General features: G+C 37.0%; 1 long non-coding RNA gene across 1 annotated transcript; it reads right to left on the reverse strand.

The window, feature by feature from the left end:
- Window positions 1-1,010: 1,010 nt before the first annotated feature.
- On the reverse strand, window positions 1,011-14,884 carry LOC147566969 (uncharacterized). Its single transcript, XR_015230626.1, has 5 exons — window positions 14,606-14,884; window positions 14,281-14,520; window positions 13,677-13,769; window positions 1,624-1,766; window positions 1,011-1,154 (listed from the first exon to the last, which is right to left on the reverse strand). It is a non-coding gene; the product is annotated as an uncharacterized LOC147566969 (long non-coding RNA).
- Between the last annotated feature and the right edge of the window lie 3,696 nt (window positions 14,885-18,580).

Below are 18,580 nucleotides of genomic sequence, written 5' to 3' on the forward strand. Positions count from 1 at the left end.
TTGGTATTATCCTTCATACTCTCTGTCAAATAATGTATATTCAGAAAAATAATGTTTTAACAAACTCGGAAACTTTAATTATTTCACCACATAATTTGCCAACATTACCTCTCTTGTAAGGCATCTCTTTTTCAATAGTATCAGCCACCCACCCTGGCTCCTCACTTGACAAATTGATTCCAACATCATCCTTATCATCCATCTATATTCGTCAAAGACCACCTCACAATTCTAGGCACCTCATCCCTAAACCTCTCTTCTCGATCAAAACATATAGTATGAGACACATGAATGTTAAGTTTGAATTTAAATGATAGAAAGCATACTCACAGGCAGTAATACAAGGCAACATGAAGCTTTAAGTGGGTCGTTGGGGTACTTATTGATTCGATCGATCAGGTATGAGTGCAATGCCGTTGGCCAACACAAACTTTGAATTGATTCCATTGATTGCAAGTTGAATACACACTGGAACCGCGTAACCTAATAGCGGAGCAAATAAAACATTTGCAGAAATAGACATGATGATCACCTGATCACATCCATGTCATCTTCCTCTCCGTTGACAGCAATTCTCAGGGCATTGGATATTTGTAAGCATGATACCGAACCAGGGATCTCACCGAAGTACTTCATACAGAAATCTATTTATGGCTGCTTTAGTGCTCTATTTTTAGGGAAAATTTCTCTCACCTCTCTTGACAATGGCATACCTAGAATTAGGACCAAATCTTCAGGTTTCACTTGCATTTCTTTCCCCGCCAATGTAAACCTTTCTGTCAAACTAGAATAAAGGCAGAGTATTTCAAAGATTAACTTGTTGGGTTTGTTTATGTTATCCCAATCTATTTTGTCTTCAACAAAAGCCATCACCAAATTTTTGAATGGAGTAGCTCCTAACAACTCTTTTTGTCAGTCGACATCTTTGGATAAGTGGTCTTTAATTGTCTCCATGTATTACGAAGGGCATACTTATAAGCCTTGGACAACATTGCTGCAAGGTTGGCTGGTCGATTTTTCCGTTCACTTGAGCTTCCCACTTCACTTTTTGATTTCTTTGCCTTCTCTTTTTTACTGCTTTCTTATCTTTCTGCTGGAGCTTTTCTCTTGCCTTTTGCATGCTCTTTTACTTCAATGGTCTCAGCAGGTTCGTCCTGTAAAAAATTTACCAACCAGGAGTTTAGTTGTGTCACACATTACAACAAACACTTGAAGTGCATGGTTATCTTTACCAGGAACAAAAAATTTAGGAAAAATTTATATTTACCATGAACAAAACATTTTACAGTAAACAAAATTATTTACCAGGAACAAAACAATTTACTGTACAAAATATTATTTCCCATTAACACTAGACAAATCCTTATCACTTGGAACAAAATAATTTCAGTACAATAAAATCTTTTCAAGGAACAAAACATATTACAATAAACAAAACTATTTTTCAAGAACAAAACAATTTACTGTACAAAATATTATTTCCCATTAACACTAGACAAATCCAGATCACTTGGGACAAAATAATTCCAGTTCAATAAAATATTTTCAAGAGAAAAAAACATTTACGAGAAATTTATATATTTACCAGGAACAAAACAAATTATTATTTTTTCAGTTACATACCTTCTTCTTTCTTGGTCTTGTTCTTCTAGCCAGAATTTCTTGTACAGGGTTCTTTTCCTTTTCTGATATTGCTCTCGTGGATGTTGGTTCTTTGATTGTGACACTCTTTGATTTCTTCGTTGTATTGTTAGTTTTCACCATATCTGTGTCAAAAAATGAAAGATCATTTACAAATTTTAGGGTTTCTAAAAACTTGTATCAAACAAACAATAAGAGATTATTTCTAAAAACTTTTAGCGTTTCTAAAAACTTGCGTCAAAAAATGAAAGATCATTCACCATATCTGCGTCACAAGTTTTAGGGTTTCACAAATTTTAAGGTTTCTAAAAACTTGTATGAAACAAACTTGTATAAAAAATGAAAGATCATTCACAAAGTTTTTGTGCAGAAGGAAGTTTAGGGGGATGAGATAGAAGTAAAACCTACTATTTCTCGGTCTTTTTGCTTCAAATCTTGTAGATTTTGTTGTTTACGTTTCCCCTCCTTCAACTTAATAGCAGTAGCTGTTCTTAAGAAGTAGAAGTTGAAGGATTTTGGATCTTTTCTTGAGAACTGTTATTGAGAAGGAGGAAGATGAAGGATGAAGGATTTTGGATCTTTTCTTGAGAAGGAGCAAAATGGCTGGGTTGGAAGAGGCGTGGGATGAAGTTAATGTGGAAGAGACGTTTGCTGCAAACGGTCACTTCCGTCCCTCCATGCGTCAAAAATCCCGCTTAAATTTTCGCCAAATCGCGGTTTAATTTGGATGACACAGGTCGTAAATACGAAAATTTCGGAGGCTCTTTGCGAAATTTATAACCCAAACTGACACATTGAACCTCCCTTTCATTTATGGGCAATCATGGATGGGAATCCCATTTTGGGCCTCGTTTTGGACGTCCAACCCAATCCCCCAAGATATATCCCGTGGAAATGAGATCTGTTGCCAATTAATTGATTTTACTCAATCCAATGGTTAATGATGATGCTGATGTGGATCGGACGGCTGGATTTATCCAAGGGTTTGTCCCAGTCAGTACCCATTCACCTGTTTTATTATATAGATTATTTTTTATATATTATTTTCGGATACGGATAATTATCGGATAAGATATTGATGTATCCGAATCCGTATCCGATAGGTAACTATCCGCTAGTAAATATCCGAATCCGATATCCGAAATTTCGGATTTTTTTTTGAAAATCGGATGTCGAATATTCGGATATCCATTGACAGGCTTAGTAGGAGCAAGGAAACATAGAACCAGAACTGGAGGCAGAAACAATCGATAAAATCTAACCTGACTTAACAGTACATTCAACTTAACAGAGGCTGTCATGCATCAACTCCCTGTTTCATGCTCATATAACGGAAAGGACTATTTTTTGACATCTGCAACTAGAACTCACAATAATCCAATAAGCTATCTACATGGGCTAGAAAAATGCAAGGCAATAGATTCTGAAAATACATTCCAAAACTTATAGTATCTAATATGTATTGTAAAATGTAAATTGTAATGACACTCTTAATTTTTAGTAATACTAGGTTCCCTCCCCGTCCTACGGACGGGGAAGATCCCTCTTGGCTAACACCTTCGAGGAGAAGAAAATAAATTTAAATCACAACATAAATCAGATAAAATTACAGGGGAGAGTGATAACTATCTGTTTGAAGAGTAGAGAGGGAGAACCGTATTTATACAATTTTGAACTGACTTACAAGTCTAACCGAATCACTAAAATTAAGGGGAAAGTGGATGTGCAATCGTGAGTGAGAAGATGCCCAAGATATAGTTATTTTAGGGCGATTGTAACCGAATATTCAAAATAATTAATTGTTTACAGAAATACCCTTATTTTTTAAGTCAAATTACATTAAAAAGGATTTTATATCAGTCATTCGATCTAATTAAAGGTAAATCTCGTAGAATGAACGATCAGACTTATCCCATAGATAACCGACTGAGTTGTTTTAATATAATAGATATGCATAAATTTCAACAAAATAAAAATAAAAATAAATAGAAGTATCCTTTAAGGGTCTGTTTGATAGCCACTTTTCCCAGGGAAAGAGAAAAATTTACCCTAAAAGATAAATTTTCCTTACGTTTGATTGACAATTACGAGAAAAAGCAAAGCCCTATCACGTGACCTTTTTACCCAACTTTTTCTTCTAAACACGGGAATGTTTTACCCAGCTTTTATAAGAGAAACTTTTTCTCTAACCTATTGAAAAAAAATACACAGGAAAGTACTACCCACTTTGTCCAACTGTTGAAGTGTTAAAGTTAATTTAGTACTCACCACCACTTCTCACCTCTAAAGTTCTTCTTTATTTTCAAATATTATCACTCTAGATTATTCACTCTTTTCAACATCTAATTGTGATTTTAAACTACTGCTAATAATTTTGTAAAGAGGGCATAGTAAACTCTCTCTAGATTATTCACTCTCTCTAGATTATTCACTCACTCTAATGAAATCTTAAAACTCTTGTGTATAAGTTTGTGAAGAGGGCATAGTAAACTTGAATACTTGATTGTGCAGGAACACCTTTCTACCCTGCTTACCAAATTTACCCAAAAGTTATAATACTAAAAGTTCATCATCAACAAGAATGAGTGATATAGGTGTTGGAGATTATAGAGAAATGATTAGAGCTGCTTCTCAAAGAGGATTAAAGAATAAGATCAATATCAATACTGAATTCCCACCTACTAATACGAATTCAATTAATCATCAATATGATAATCCTCACGTACCCAGAAGTTTAATTTACAATTGGAATTGGGAGAATTGATAAAGATAAAGCTTTTGATTTTGATGAAAATATTCAAGTGAATACAGAATCAATCTACCCAAGAAGCAGAAGTTATGCAGTTTCATCTAAAAAATCTACTAATACTTTCTTCTCCTAGAGAGAGAAAATACTTCATGGCAAAGGATAAAGGTGATGAAGATCAATTCCTCTCTCTTTAATGAAATCTTAAAACTCTAATTTTCTTACTTATTTTCAGTTATTAACCTTTAATGATACCATGAGGTCCATGACTAAGATAACTTGTATCATTACATTGGCAATGAAGTCTTAACCTTTAATAATTTTAGACCGTTTCTCTTGCCGAACCAAACAGTGAAAAATATGAAAAGATTTACGGAGAAAATTATTCTCAGTAAAAAAATATCTCTGAGTAAAATTTACCCTATTTTTTTTCTTTTCCCCAAAATGCTATCAAACACAACCTAAATAAAAAAGGAGGAGGGTCAAATTTGTGAGGCAGAGGGGTCAGTCAATGTTGGTTGTTTATGGGGTGAACGGTGGACAATAAGTTTACCAAAGGTCAGTCAATCAGTCAATGTTGGTTGTTTATGGGATCAACGGTGGACAAATCTTCATACCTGCACCAAAAATCCCTAAACCTTAAATCCTTACCTTTTGTAAGAACCCAGAAAGTCCATCTTCCCACTCCAATTATTGTTCATAGGAATAAACCCCTAAATCCTAGATCTAGGTTTCATCATATTTCACTAAGATGGGGGGAAATATCTACTCTAATGGTTAAACAATCTCCTACAAGATAAAGAATTCACCCTGGAACAAATTTGTAGCAATCACCAACCGTGAGAAGGGAGTATCGCGACATACAAGATCTGGGCAAGCCAGGGAAGTACCTTAACCCTAAATTTCCTTTATATGCTCATGTTCATATCCTCTTGAACATGAGTAATTTTCTGGTTGCTCTTTAATTTCTAGTAGTTTTGACTTGCCTGACTTGATCTTATTGTCTTCTAGTAGTTATTTCAATTGTTGTTCTTGTTTAGACTGTAGTAGTGTTATTTTCTTTTCATTAATAATATATTTAGAGATAAAAAAAAAAAAAAAAAAAAGAAAAAAAGTTCTTTAATTTATAGGGTGATATTAGGTCTTTTCTTGCTCCCATCCTTGTTTTGTCATCTTAGCTACTTATTTTCAATCTTGTATGTGATGCCGTATTTTCCTTTATGCCTCTTTCTATTTCTCTTATAGTTCTCACTTAGTTCATCCATCGTGTTCTGTTTTCACCACAATCATACCCCTAACATCGAATTTAATTTCGTGTTCTCAGTGGGGGTTGATCATTTTGGTGGTTTTGTAGGTTTCTTTTTGGTCTTTAGCCTCTACCTTTTGGTGTTTGCCATGTATTTAGTTAGTCCTGATTTTGGTGCCTATGTTTTTAGTAGTAATCAAGACCTGCTCTGATCCACCTAGTTTCACTATTAGAGGTTTCTCACACTTGGATTGGTCTTTGGCTATAGGTTGATCTTGTTTTTTGTTGTTTCTGTTGTACGTTGCACTGTCTAGGGTTCTAGTCCGCCCTTATGTTAGCCTCAATCTAGTTAGTTACACATGTTGGTAGATTATTTTCGAGCAGCAGTTATCCTTCTTGTATAAGGTCTGTTTTTTTGTTTCATGTTAATTGCTTTAACTCAAAGCCTGAGTGATTGTTTAGGTTTTCAGCTGTGTTTTCTTCTAGTGGGGTTGGGTGGTCATGCTAAGTCTGTTCAGTTTGTTTTAGGTTGACTAGCTTGCTTCTGTTGTTAGTTTGTCCTGCAGAGATCCATCATCATACTTTCTCCCTCAAAAGCTTATGAATCTGAAGTTGATTGAACTCATCAAATCTACACACCACACATCATGATGGTATCCACTTCATAGAGAAACATCATCAATGCTTGAAGTCAACAATAGCAAGGGAGGTGGAATGCAATCTGCCATTGAAGACAGGGAAGCACCCTAAACTCTCACTTCAATTTAACTTCTTGCTTTTGTCTCCTTGTGTTTTGTATTGGTTTTCCTCCATCTACCATGATCCGACTTAATAGCATGATGAAAATAATTTACCTCAATCGGTCCTAGCCTGATAAATCCTTTTGGTATATCTTGAGTTGTTGTGTTTGTTTTAAAATTGTGTTAGTGTTTATCTCTCAATAATAATTAACTTAAATAACATATAATATTAATTAAGTGTTTATCTCATCTAGTGGTTTTAGTTCTTATCTTATTTCTAGTGGTTTTGGTTTTGTTTTTCTAGTGGATTTAGTTTCTTTTAGTCCTAGTGGGCTTTCGTGAGGTTTTACTTTTTCTTAGAAGAGACATCATGGAAGCCCACTCTACTCCTAGTCCCACTATCCTAAGTTGGAATGTTAGGGGGATTTCTTCTTACCTCACTAGAAAACACCTTATGACCCTAATCCACAAGCATAGCCCTGATATTATTTTCCTAGCCGAGACTAAGAATAAATCTAATAACATCAAAAAGCAGATTAAGATTAATAAGCATTATGATAATTACTTTGTGGAACCTTGTAATAAAGCAGGTGGACTAGTTATATATTGGAAGCATCACCTTAATACTGAGATTCTGTATCATGATAATAATATTATCCACATCAGTATAGATAACATTTCTATGAACTCTCAAATTATAGTCACAGGTTTTTATGGTTGCCCTTATCACAAGAACAAGCTTAAACCTTGGAAAACTTTAGATTCTCTTAAGGTTGACCATAATACCCCTTGGTTAGTTATAGGGGACATGAATAGTATCCTAGACAGTGAGGAAAAGATGGGTGGCTCCAACACTTCTAGTTCCCATATTCCCAAGATCCTCTCTCACATTAACCACCTCGAGCTCATGGATATGGGTTACAAGGGTAATCCATATACGTGGACCAACAGGCAATTCGGAGAAAACCTGATTCAAGAGAGATTAGACAGAGCTCTTTCTAACATTATCTGGCTAGAAACCTATCAATCCTCTGGCATCACTCATCTTGAAACTGTAGGATCTGACCATCTTCCCATCCTTCTCTCTGACGTAGACCAGAACCAACCTAATCCGAAACCGTTCAAATTCCTCCGCACTTGGATGTCCCACCCTGAATGCCATGATTTTATTGCCTCTAAGTGGACTAGTAACTTCAACATTCAAACGGACCTCAAAAACCTCAGTAAACATCTCACTAAATGGAACAAAAGAGTATTTGGAAACATTGAGATGAATATTAAGCGGATCACAGAATCTCTTCAGAATAGTAATAATAGCGAAGAGATTAGCTGTCTGAACAATCAGTTAGAAGAATGGTACAAATATCAAGAGAGCTTATGGAAAGAGAAGTCTAGAAATAACTTCATTGGGCTAGGAGACAAGAATACAAAATATTTCCACTCGCAGGCCATCCACCGTAACCGCATGAACAAAATTATGGCCATTAAGGATAATAAAGGAGAATGGCAGGAAGGGATCAAGAATATTCAATCTGTCTTTACCTCCCACCTCCTTCACATTAATACCACTTCTAACACTAGACCAGATCCCAATATCATCAGCCTCTTTCATAATTCTATTTCCCATGATCAAAATCAAATGCTGACTGCTATACCTAATCATGAAGAGATTGATAGAGCTATTAAGGGTCTTAAGAAAGAAGCGGCCCCTGGGCCCGACGGTTACCCCCCTTTCTTTTTTCAATCTAATTGGGACACGATTAGCCCGGATATACATAATTTAGTCCATAACTTCTTCATCTCAGCAGATTTGCCTCCGGAAGCCAATCACACTCACATCTGTCTTATCCCGAAAACAGCTACCCCGCAATCCCCGGCCGACTATAGACCTATCAGCCTTCTTAATACCACTTATAAGATTATTACTAAAATTCTGGCTGATAGACTTAAATATACTTTATTTCCTACAATTACCCCTTTCCAAGCCGCTTACATCCCTGGTAGACAGATTTCGGACAACATCATCATTGGCCAAGAGATTATTCATTCTTTCAAGAAGATGAAAGGTGCGACAGGGTATTTTGGTCTGAAGCTTGACATGTCCAAAGCATTTGATAGGATAGAGTGGAATTTTCTGACTGATATTATGGCTAAGCTAGGCTACTCTGATCACTGGATTAAGATGATCAACACCTGCATCTCTACCTCCTCCATGGCTGTGTTGGTCAATGGTCGCCCTGGCGACACGTTTTTCCCTACCAGAGGTATCAGACAGGGCGATCCGCTATCTCCGTTTCTTTTCACCCTAGCCATGGAGGGCCTTAGTCGTCTTATAGCAGCTGATCATGATACTGGCAAGTTCAAAGGTTTCCCCACCAACGACCCTGACCTAGTTATCTCTCACCTCCTCTTTGCGGATGATTGCATCATCTTTGGTAGAAACTCTCTCGACAACATTCACACCCTCAAAACCATTCTCAATACCTTTTGTGACTCTTCTGGTCAAATGATCAACTATAACAAATCCAATATTTTTTACTCCAAGAACTCTCATCCCAAATTCAAGCGTATCATCATGCGATCTCTCAAAGTCAAATATGCCTCCACCTCTGAAAAATACTTGGGAGCGCAACTCTTCATTGGAGCTCAGAAGAAGAAGGTTTTCAATGACATCATCCATCAGATTAAGAACAAACTAGAGAAATGGAACCACTCATTCCTTTCTCAAGTTGGGCGCACTGTTGTCATTTCGGCAATAGCTGCGGCCGTACCCCGATACCAGATGCAATGCTTTGCCATTCCCAAAGGCACAAGCAAATGCATTTCGACTATCCAAAAGTCGTTCTGGTGGGGTAGGTCTAGAGGCATATGTACCAAATCTTGGTCCGATATTTGTCTCCCGAAGTACATGGGTGGTCTTGGTATTCATAGACCAGAACTTGATAATATAGCTATGTTAAGTAAGTTAGCCTGGAGAATCAAATCTGAACCTCAAGCAATTTGGGTCCAATTTTTAAAAGCTAAATACTTCCCACACTCGGAGAGTCCTGGCCCTGCTAAATCTCATCACTCTTGGCAATGGAAAACCATCAGAAAGCACCTTAATAACATTGATGAGTTCACTACTTGGGAAGTTAAGAAGGGAGATAAGATTAATATTTGGGAAGATAAGTGGATCCCCTCTATCAACAACCCTCCACGCATTAATCATCTTTCTAACCTTTCTAAGGTCTCTCAGCTGATCTCGAATAATGAATGGAATGAGGACTTACTGAATAATCATTTCGATGAAGCTACCAAGAACCTTATTAAAACTATACCGCTTAATAAAGACGGTGAAGATCAAAGGAAATGGATCCTTACAGAATCAGGTAAGTTCACGGTTAAATCTATGTATAATCATCTTTGTATCAGTATGAACTCTCCTATGACCCAGTCACCCAATTGGAATTTTATTTGGTCTATCCCTACTGTGCCTAGAATTCAAATTTTCATCTGGAAAATTTGCTCTAACGCTCTCCCGGTGAGAGCGAGAATAGGTCAATATATTGACAATAATCAGACTTGCCCCAACTGTAATGAGATTGAATCTATGGAACATGCTCTACTACATTGCCCACTAGCTAGAAACGTGTGGTTCTATTTCAATATCATCTCTATTAATATTACCTCTGTGTCGGAATGGATTTTCTCTTGGGAGAATTCTATAAATAATAGTAAAACGGAAAGTAACATTCATTATGCTACCATCTTATGGATAATATGGAAAACCAGATGTGACCACTGCTTCCAACATGAAATCAACTCTATCACTACTATTATAAATATGATTATAAACTTCCCGAAAACAATTCCACCTTCGGAAAACAAGAAATCTATCTCTCTACAGAATTGGCAACCTCCAGAACAGTCCTATCTAAAAATAAATGTAGATGCTTCCTTTATAAATGTTGAATCTGTAGCAGGTACCAGTCTAATTATACACGATTCGAATTCAAAATTCATTGAAGCCCACGCAACTACTATCAGAAGTCGAACCAGTGAGGAAAGTGAAGCCATAGCTATCCTAAATGGACTGCTATGGGCAGAAGCAAAACAATATAAATCCATCATCATCGAGAGTGACAACATCAATATCATCAATCACTTAAAGAATGGCAATCAAGGAATTCAATGGCAAACCAAAATACACATCCAAAAAATCCATGAAGTTAAAAAGAGGCTGCAACAGGTGCAATTCAAACACACGATCAGGAATTGTAATGCTCCTGCAGACAAGCTAGCGAAATGGTCCAGGTTAAAGAAAAGAACGAAGTCTTGGCAAGCTGTTCCTTATTTTCTTGTTAATCTGTATTGTAAGAATGTTTTAATTTCTTAATATTAGAAGTACACTGTTTCAACAAAAAAAAAATACACCTTTCCGTTTCTGCCTCTCTCTCTCTCTCTCTCTCTCTCTCTCTAGTGAAGCAATGGATCGTCCATTGCAGAAAAAAGAAGCAATCGATCGTCCATTGCAAAAAAAAGAAGCAATGGATCGTCAATTGCAAAAAAAAGAAGCAATGGATCGTAAGGCATGGTTTCGCAAGTTGTCTATGAGAAAACCATCTTATGTGCAGGAACCTGGTAATGTTTTCGTTTAGGGTTTATTTTCTTCTTTTTAGGGTTTATTTTCTTCTTCTTAGGGTTTATTTTCTTCTTCTTAGGATTTAGGGTTTATTTTCTTCTTCTTAGGGTTTATTTATTTTCTGTTTTATATGTGAAAATCAGTTCATTCATGTCAATTTGTTCCTAATATTTCCTTTAATCTCCATAATAAGATAATGATGTTGTTTTCTTCTTTATATATCCTTCTTTACAGTTCCTTTGAAGATTTTTGACATGGACCTTCATTTTTATACTCTTGCTGAAATCCTAATTGCAACGGATAAGTTCAACGAAAACGGTGTAATAGGAAGGGATAGATTTGGTGAAGTATACAAAGGAATCCTACCTAGCAACAACAAGGTGGTAGCTGTCAAACGATGGAACCACCATTATCCAACCCTTTTACTTCCGCTTAGCCGTCATCGCAACCTAGCCCATCTCCATGGAACATGTGAAGAGGGACCCGAGCGACTTCTGGTATATGAGTTCCTCCCCATGGGGTCTCTGGACAAAATTTTACATGGTAATAATCTCTATGTTTGCTTGATGCGTGTGTCTTATTTTGTCCATAATCCTTTATCTGATTCAGACACTAGGGACTCATGGGGAGTAAACTCGTTGTGCAAAGATTCGTGGTTTTGAGTGAAACTGATTCTATGGTTCATGGGGAGTAAGCTCGGTCATGACAACTTCAGTGACCTCAAAATAATATCAACATGTGCATGAGAAATGAATCTCTTTGTGCAAACCTCAGTTCCTTAACCTGTATAAAAGCCTTACAGTGACGTTGACTAGCTATCGATGTTGAATGGACCATGAACCTACTTTATAGATTAACCAACAGTTGGCTGGTTGGTCGGGTAAAGTTCGACCAAACACGTTAGTATTTGGATTAAGTGAATTATGTAGAATTGTTGTCATTTACCGACTTTACTTTCCCAAGATCTGAGGTCTCTTGTTTTATAGGTTTTCTGTTACTATATCTGATAGCTTTTCATCTTAATATGGGTTTGAATAAGCTGAGAAAGGGCTACGTAAATCAGTTCAGTCATCTTGGAACTACATGCATTTTATTTTGCAGGGGACACTAAAGATACCATACTTGATTGGGATACTCGATTGAGGATCGCCGTTGGTGTCACTGAGGGATTGCAGTATTTGCACGAGAGGGGGGTTCTACACCACAACCTAAACAGCGAGAATGTGTTGCTTAGGAATGGATTTGAGCCGAAATTGGCGAATTTTTGGACTAAAATGCTTAATCCGATTGGGAAGACCACACATCTCCTGATTGATCCTAGGGGCACGTGTGGTTACATGGATCCCGACTATGTTGTGACAGGTGAACGTACAGTCAAAACGGACATCTACAGTTTAGGGGTTATCCTTTTGGAGCTCATCACGGGTCGAAAGGCTTTGGACAATACAAGAGATTACAGAGAATGCAGTATGGTTCTGTGGGTAAGACTTATTGCTCTACTACTTTCTTTTGGTAACTTCTTTTTCGTTTCTTTGATTTGTTGATGTGCTTGATACACATGCAGGCACAGCCTAAGTTCAAAGATCATTCCTTGTACCAAACAATGGTGGATCCAAAACTCAAAGGGAGGTTTGAAGAAAAACAGTTAGTCCGTATAATGATGATCGCTGCGAGATGTGTCAATGCAGAACCAAGACTAAGACCATCTGCAGCAGAAGCATTGAAGACCCTGAGTTGCATCATCAGTTGCCCCACTGATGAATGTGACGCTGCAGAGTAAGAAAGGCCATCTGCAGCGGAAGAAGTCCAGTCTTTTGACACTTGTTTTTTCGTCTCTCGACACTTGTGAGGTAGAACCGCATTATCAGTAGTTTGTCTATCATGAAGAAAAGTTTATTGCAAAAGAGATATAACAGTATCTACCAGACTATAGTCTATTTGCAATGTTATTTGAAATTTCTTGTAGGAAAATACTAGTAGGACTAAAATCAACTGCAATTTATTTTGAACAGTCACGATAATATTAGAATTTTGTTCTACCTGATACTCTGGTAGCTACGGTTGTGGAAACGATATTAGGACTACTGGACAGTTACTATGTTATAGCTCACTGTCTAAACTTATTTCCCTCGCATCAGGAGTTACGTGTTCAGACCCAGCGCACCTTATTTTTTGTCCTTTTACTACATTTTACTAGTAGAGATTATCTACATGTACATAAATAACCACTATGCAGCCCATCCATTCCATTTGTTGCTCGGGTGTTGGAGGTAAAATGATCAATTCATCTAAGAACATTCTAAAGTACTTAAGAAAAAGTAAGGATCGACTCTTCCAATATGACGTGGAAGAGAAACTGGATGTAAAAGGTCATTTAGATGCAAGTTTCTAGAAAGACATACTGGATGTAAAAGGTCATTTAGATGCAAGTTTCTAGAAAGACAGACGATTTCCATATCTCAATCCGGTTATCTCTTCTATCTAAACGGGGGAATAAGGAGTTGAAAAAATTTATAGCAAAGAAACGGGGGAATAAAGATTTAAAAAATATATAGTAAAGAACTGTTGCAGACTCTATCACTTAAGTAGAGAATACGTAGCAGTTTCTTGGATCAAGAAGTTACTTGTAAAACAATACATACGACTATCACAATGAAAAATGAATTGAAAAAATATCACCTTTCAGATGTGATCTTGAGGAGAAAGGAGTCAAGTTTGACGCCGAATCAACTGCCACTGGAATGATGAAAAGCATCCAAGTCATTGCTGTGTCTTCACCGAGTCAACAAATGGCCGGAATAGTTCAATAAAAAATGCAGAAAACAAAACAGATAACCTTAATATTTTTTCAATAAAAAAATGGAGGAAACAAAACAAATAACCCTAATATTTTTTTGGCTGCGGCTTTGTGGAATAAAAAATAATCTCCGGGGAATAAATTCTCTAGGGAGTCTATGGTTTTTTGTTTATTCGGGGGAATATTTTATTTTAGTCCAAAATCTCACTTGATCAAACATTGCCCCGTAATCTTCATCTTCCTTATCATCTTCACCACCACAACTTCCCACCACCACCATTCTGGCCACCACCATCCCCAATCAACTAAGATTTGTTGATTTCTCATCATTAACACAAAACTGGTTATGTTAATTCTAATATACGAATTCTCCATAATTAAAATAAAAAAAAATTCTTCTTTATAGTATCAAATAGAATGCGTCTAGTAATAGATTTATTTTTTACCTATGAATTGTTCTTCAAGAAATCAAGCCACATAAATTACCTGGTTAGCTATCATGACAGAAGACATTCTACCTCAATTATCATTGCAGTCATCTGGGCATCTAGGGCAACACAATCTGCACCAGAGAAACCCTAATCCACCCTCTCTCTCTTTTATTTTAATGTAAATGCCTGCAAAAACCCGCTACTCCCATTCTCTCTCTCTCTACGACGCTACTTTTGCTGCTCCTTCTAGTTATTGCAATAAAGCATCAAGATTCAAGAATGGCGGAGAGAATATCTGTTTATAAAGAATCCTCTAATCTTATTAATCCTAACGAAGAAGAAGAAGACGATGAAAACAGAAATGGGAAAGAATCAATTACAAAGATGATCGATCAAAGCTTGTTGATAGACCTAAACCATGTCTCCATTAGCTCCATCATTGGCAAAGGCTCTTACTCCACTGTTCACCATGGCATGTTTGTTGTTCTTCACCTATTCTAATTCTTTCTTCTTTTCTATTACCCAATACCCATCTCTCTCTCTATCTTTCTTCTTCTGCTCTGTTTACTATTGCGCTTTTTGGGGTTTTGAATTTCTTATTATTGAGTCCATGGGTTGATTCATTTATACTTGATATGAAGTTTTACTGAATGATTGGTCTTTTCCTTATTTGTTTTCTTTGCAAGAATCTAAATTTAGGGTTTCGGTTTGATTTAGTAAAGTGGGTTTCACAGAGCACTTAGATGAACATTAATGGAGGCGGGTTCTTCTGTACATCATCGAAAACAACAGCATTCCAAATCTGAAGATCTGGAGTGTTTTTAGTATCTGGATATTGATTGAATTAGCTTTAAGAGAGATAAATTGCAATTTCTATGAGAGAGAGCACAATGGCGGATTAGGGTTTCTCTGGAGAAAAAAAATTAGAGAGAGAAAGAGTAAGCAGCAGCAAGAGAGAGAGAGAGAAAGATGTGGAGATGAAGATTAGGGACCACAAAACAAAAAATCTAATTTTCTGACAAAAAATAAAGATGTCCACAAAGTCAATTCTTTTTTTACCAAAATCCTTTTTTACCAAAATCTTTATTCACCCCCGAGACTTTTGTTTATTCCCCAAAGTCGCGGCCTATTTTTTTTCTTTTTTGCTCAAGCAGAAAATTCTAATTATTAGCGGTAATGCTACGTTCACGACGGATGGTGGCGAATTCTTTTGCCGAAATGACGTGGCACTTGCTTTTTGAAATTTTGACTTAATCTGGACCGTTTATCTTTGAACGGTTCAGAATCGAATCACTTAAGACACCAGACCATCTTATTTCATCCCTTCGGACTTTTGAGAGAATACCAGAGGGAGAAACAACACGCAACCCATCTTGACATCTCCTTCAAGATAAGAAGTAACCTTTCCTCTTCTTAAATTAAGAATAAGAAAACAAGAATACTTAAAAGAGGGAAAACGGTTGAATTTGTTAGAACCAAAACTATGACTATTTGACTTCATCTTCTAGTTTATTAGAGAGGGAAAACGGTTGTATTGACCGTATTCATGAAAAAATAAACACAATTTTTTAGATGTTGCGAGTAGTAGACAGAGAAAGTAGAGAGAGAAAATAGAAGAGGAAGGAAACTGCAGGAAGGAAGAGAATTTGAATATGGGCCGTTCATCTTTTAACGCCCCAGATTCAGTCAAAAAAAATCAAAAAGAGAGACGTCGTTTCGGCAAAGTCATTTGTCACTCATTCTCCGTGAACGTAGCATTGCCGAATTATTAATAGGTTTAAATGGGAATGTAAAGCTTCTTCCATTATGAGAGTGACAACACTTTTTTTTATGTAACAACAAACAAAGTTATACAATATAACAAAGGAAAATGATTGTTTAGGTTTACAAAATTAACATAATAACTAAAAAACATCGATAAAGAGGCCTTAGACTTATTACATCCTTTCTTCTCCCTCTTTGAACCAGTGAAGGTATAGTTTTGACACAAACCTTACTGACTTTGCCATGTTGTGTGGACTGCCCTTCTAGATTTGTGTGGAGTGGCCTTTACCTTTCAGTGGTCTCCCTTTAGCTCATTGACCTTAGACCCCAGAGCTCTGTCTTATGGAACTGTCAGTTCTGGCTTGGAATGTACGAGGTTATGGCAACTTTGCTAATCGAAAACACCTTAGTAGGCTCATAAATGAACATAATCCGGACTTTGTATTCCTCTCTGAAACCAAATGCATCAACACAAACATCGACAAAATTCTCAACCTGAATAACATTTATGAGAAACATGTTATTGAACCGATTAATAAAACAGGGGGGCTAGCTTTGTTCTGGTCCCCTCAATTTGATATAGAGGTCATTTGCTCGGACAATAACATGATTCATGTGAAAGGCACCTAAGTGGACAATGATAATATCTTTCATCTCACGGGTTTCTATTGGTGCCCTTACAATAAAAACAAAATGAAGCCTTGGGATACCTTGAATCAACATGCTTATGATAACAATATCCCTTGGCTTGTTATTGGTGACATGAACTGCATCTTTGACCAATCAGAGAAGCTTGGAGGTAATGTCGCCTCTCAGATAACTATCTCTCAGAATAAGCAAACTATAACTGACTTGAGCCTTCAGGACATTGGTTATGTGGGAAACCGGTATACCTGGTCAAACAAGCAATTTAGAGGCAACTTCATCCAAGAGAGGCTAGACCGAGCCTTAGTTGATTACAAGTGGCTCACCACCTATCCCCAGTCTAAACTCACTCATCTCCCTACCCTAGGCTCTGACCATAACCCCATCCTTCTCACTACCAAACCTAATTCTTCTCTGGGACGAAGACCGTTCAAATTCATTCCCACCTGGATGTCCCACCATAATTGTGCTCAATTCATCAAAACCAACTGGATCACCCGTCCTAATCCCATACAAACCAAGCTCAACTCCCTTGCCATAAAGCTCTCTAAGTGGAACAAGGAAGTATTCGGTCATATCGATAATAATATCAAAAGCCTTACTCTCAAACTGCAATCGATAACAGATGCAGAGAGATTCAAGGAAACCTTCACCCAGATTGAACCCTTCTCCTCCAACAAGAGAGCCTATGGGAGGAAAAATAGAGAATTTCCAATATCAATTTAGGAGACAGATCATTCAGTACTTCCATGCGAAAGCTACCACGAGAAACCGTAAAAATCAAATCCAGTCCATCAAAAGTGATGACAACTCGTGGACTAATGATGAGGCGGAGATATCCACAATTTTTTCTACCCATCTTCAGAATATCTCCTCGTCAGTAGGTACGTTGTCGGATAATCTCATTGAATGCTCCACTCCTCAGATTTCTCAATCTCAGAATGAGGAATTAATTACGATACCTGAAGAGGAGGAAATCCGAAAGGCCATTTTCTCCCTTAAACCAGGAGCTGCCCCTAGGGGTGGGAATCGGGCGGGCACGGACGGGCTCGGGCTACAAAGTGTCGGGCTCGGGCGGATCGGGCTCGGATAAGCCGAGCCCGAGGTAGGGAGTCGGGCGGATCAGGCCGGACGAAACACGCCATCTAAGTGCCCGTAGCCCGTCCGAGCCCAGCTGCCCGAGCGGGTTCCAACGGGCCCGGGTCAGACGGGCTCGGGTTATTTACTTTCTATCACCAAACATATTCGCTACCCTTTGAATCATTCAACTTATTATATTACAATACTCTAAACAAAAAACCTCAATTCACTTCATCTCTTCTTCTTCTTCATTGAGTTTAACATAACTTCTAGATAAAATTTCAACTTATCAAGAAATGAATCAAGAAGATGAAGAAAATGATAATATGGGTATGGGTCGTTCTTATGAATGTGTATTTTGTAAGAGAGGTTTTACTAATGCACAAGCCTTAGGTGGACATATGAATATTCATAGAAGAGATAGAGATCGAAATAATCGTAGACCGTCTGCTGTTCCTCCAAGTTTGAATCAACCGAAAAACGATTTCTCCATGCAATATGGGTTTCTTCGAGGTAGTTCGAGTCATCTACCCTGTAATTCTTCGGGTTATTTACTTAAGAAAAATAAAAATTAATAATTACAACATCACTATTAAATCACAAGAAAAAAGATTACAGTGAATCTAACAACAAATGATCATAACATCAAATCATAAATACAAATCAACAAATAAGATTAGTTTTACAACCTTAAAACCCTATCTAAGAAGATAAAATGAAAAAGGCTCAAATGAGTTGAGTTCTATTTCAGAACTAAAAAAAATAAATAATCCACTATTTTTTCTTGTGTACAACTTACATCGACATCAACCACAAAAAAAAAAAAAATTACATGACAAATAGATTGTAGACCTCTATTTGATCTA

The sequence above is a fragment of the Eschscholzia californica genome, unplaced genomic scaffold (assembly GCF_041429995.1).
Source record: "Eschscholzia californica isolate CP2 unplaced genomic scaffold, dmEscCali1.0.p SCAF_1, whole genome shotgun sequence".
Lineage (NCBI taxonomy): Eukaryota > Viridiplantae > Streptophyta > Magnoliopsida > Ranunculales > Papaveraceae > Eschscholzia > Eschscholzia californica.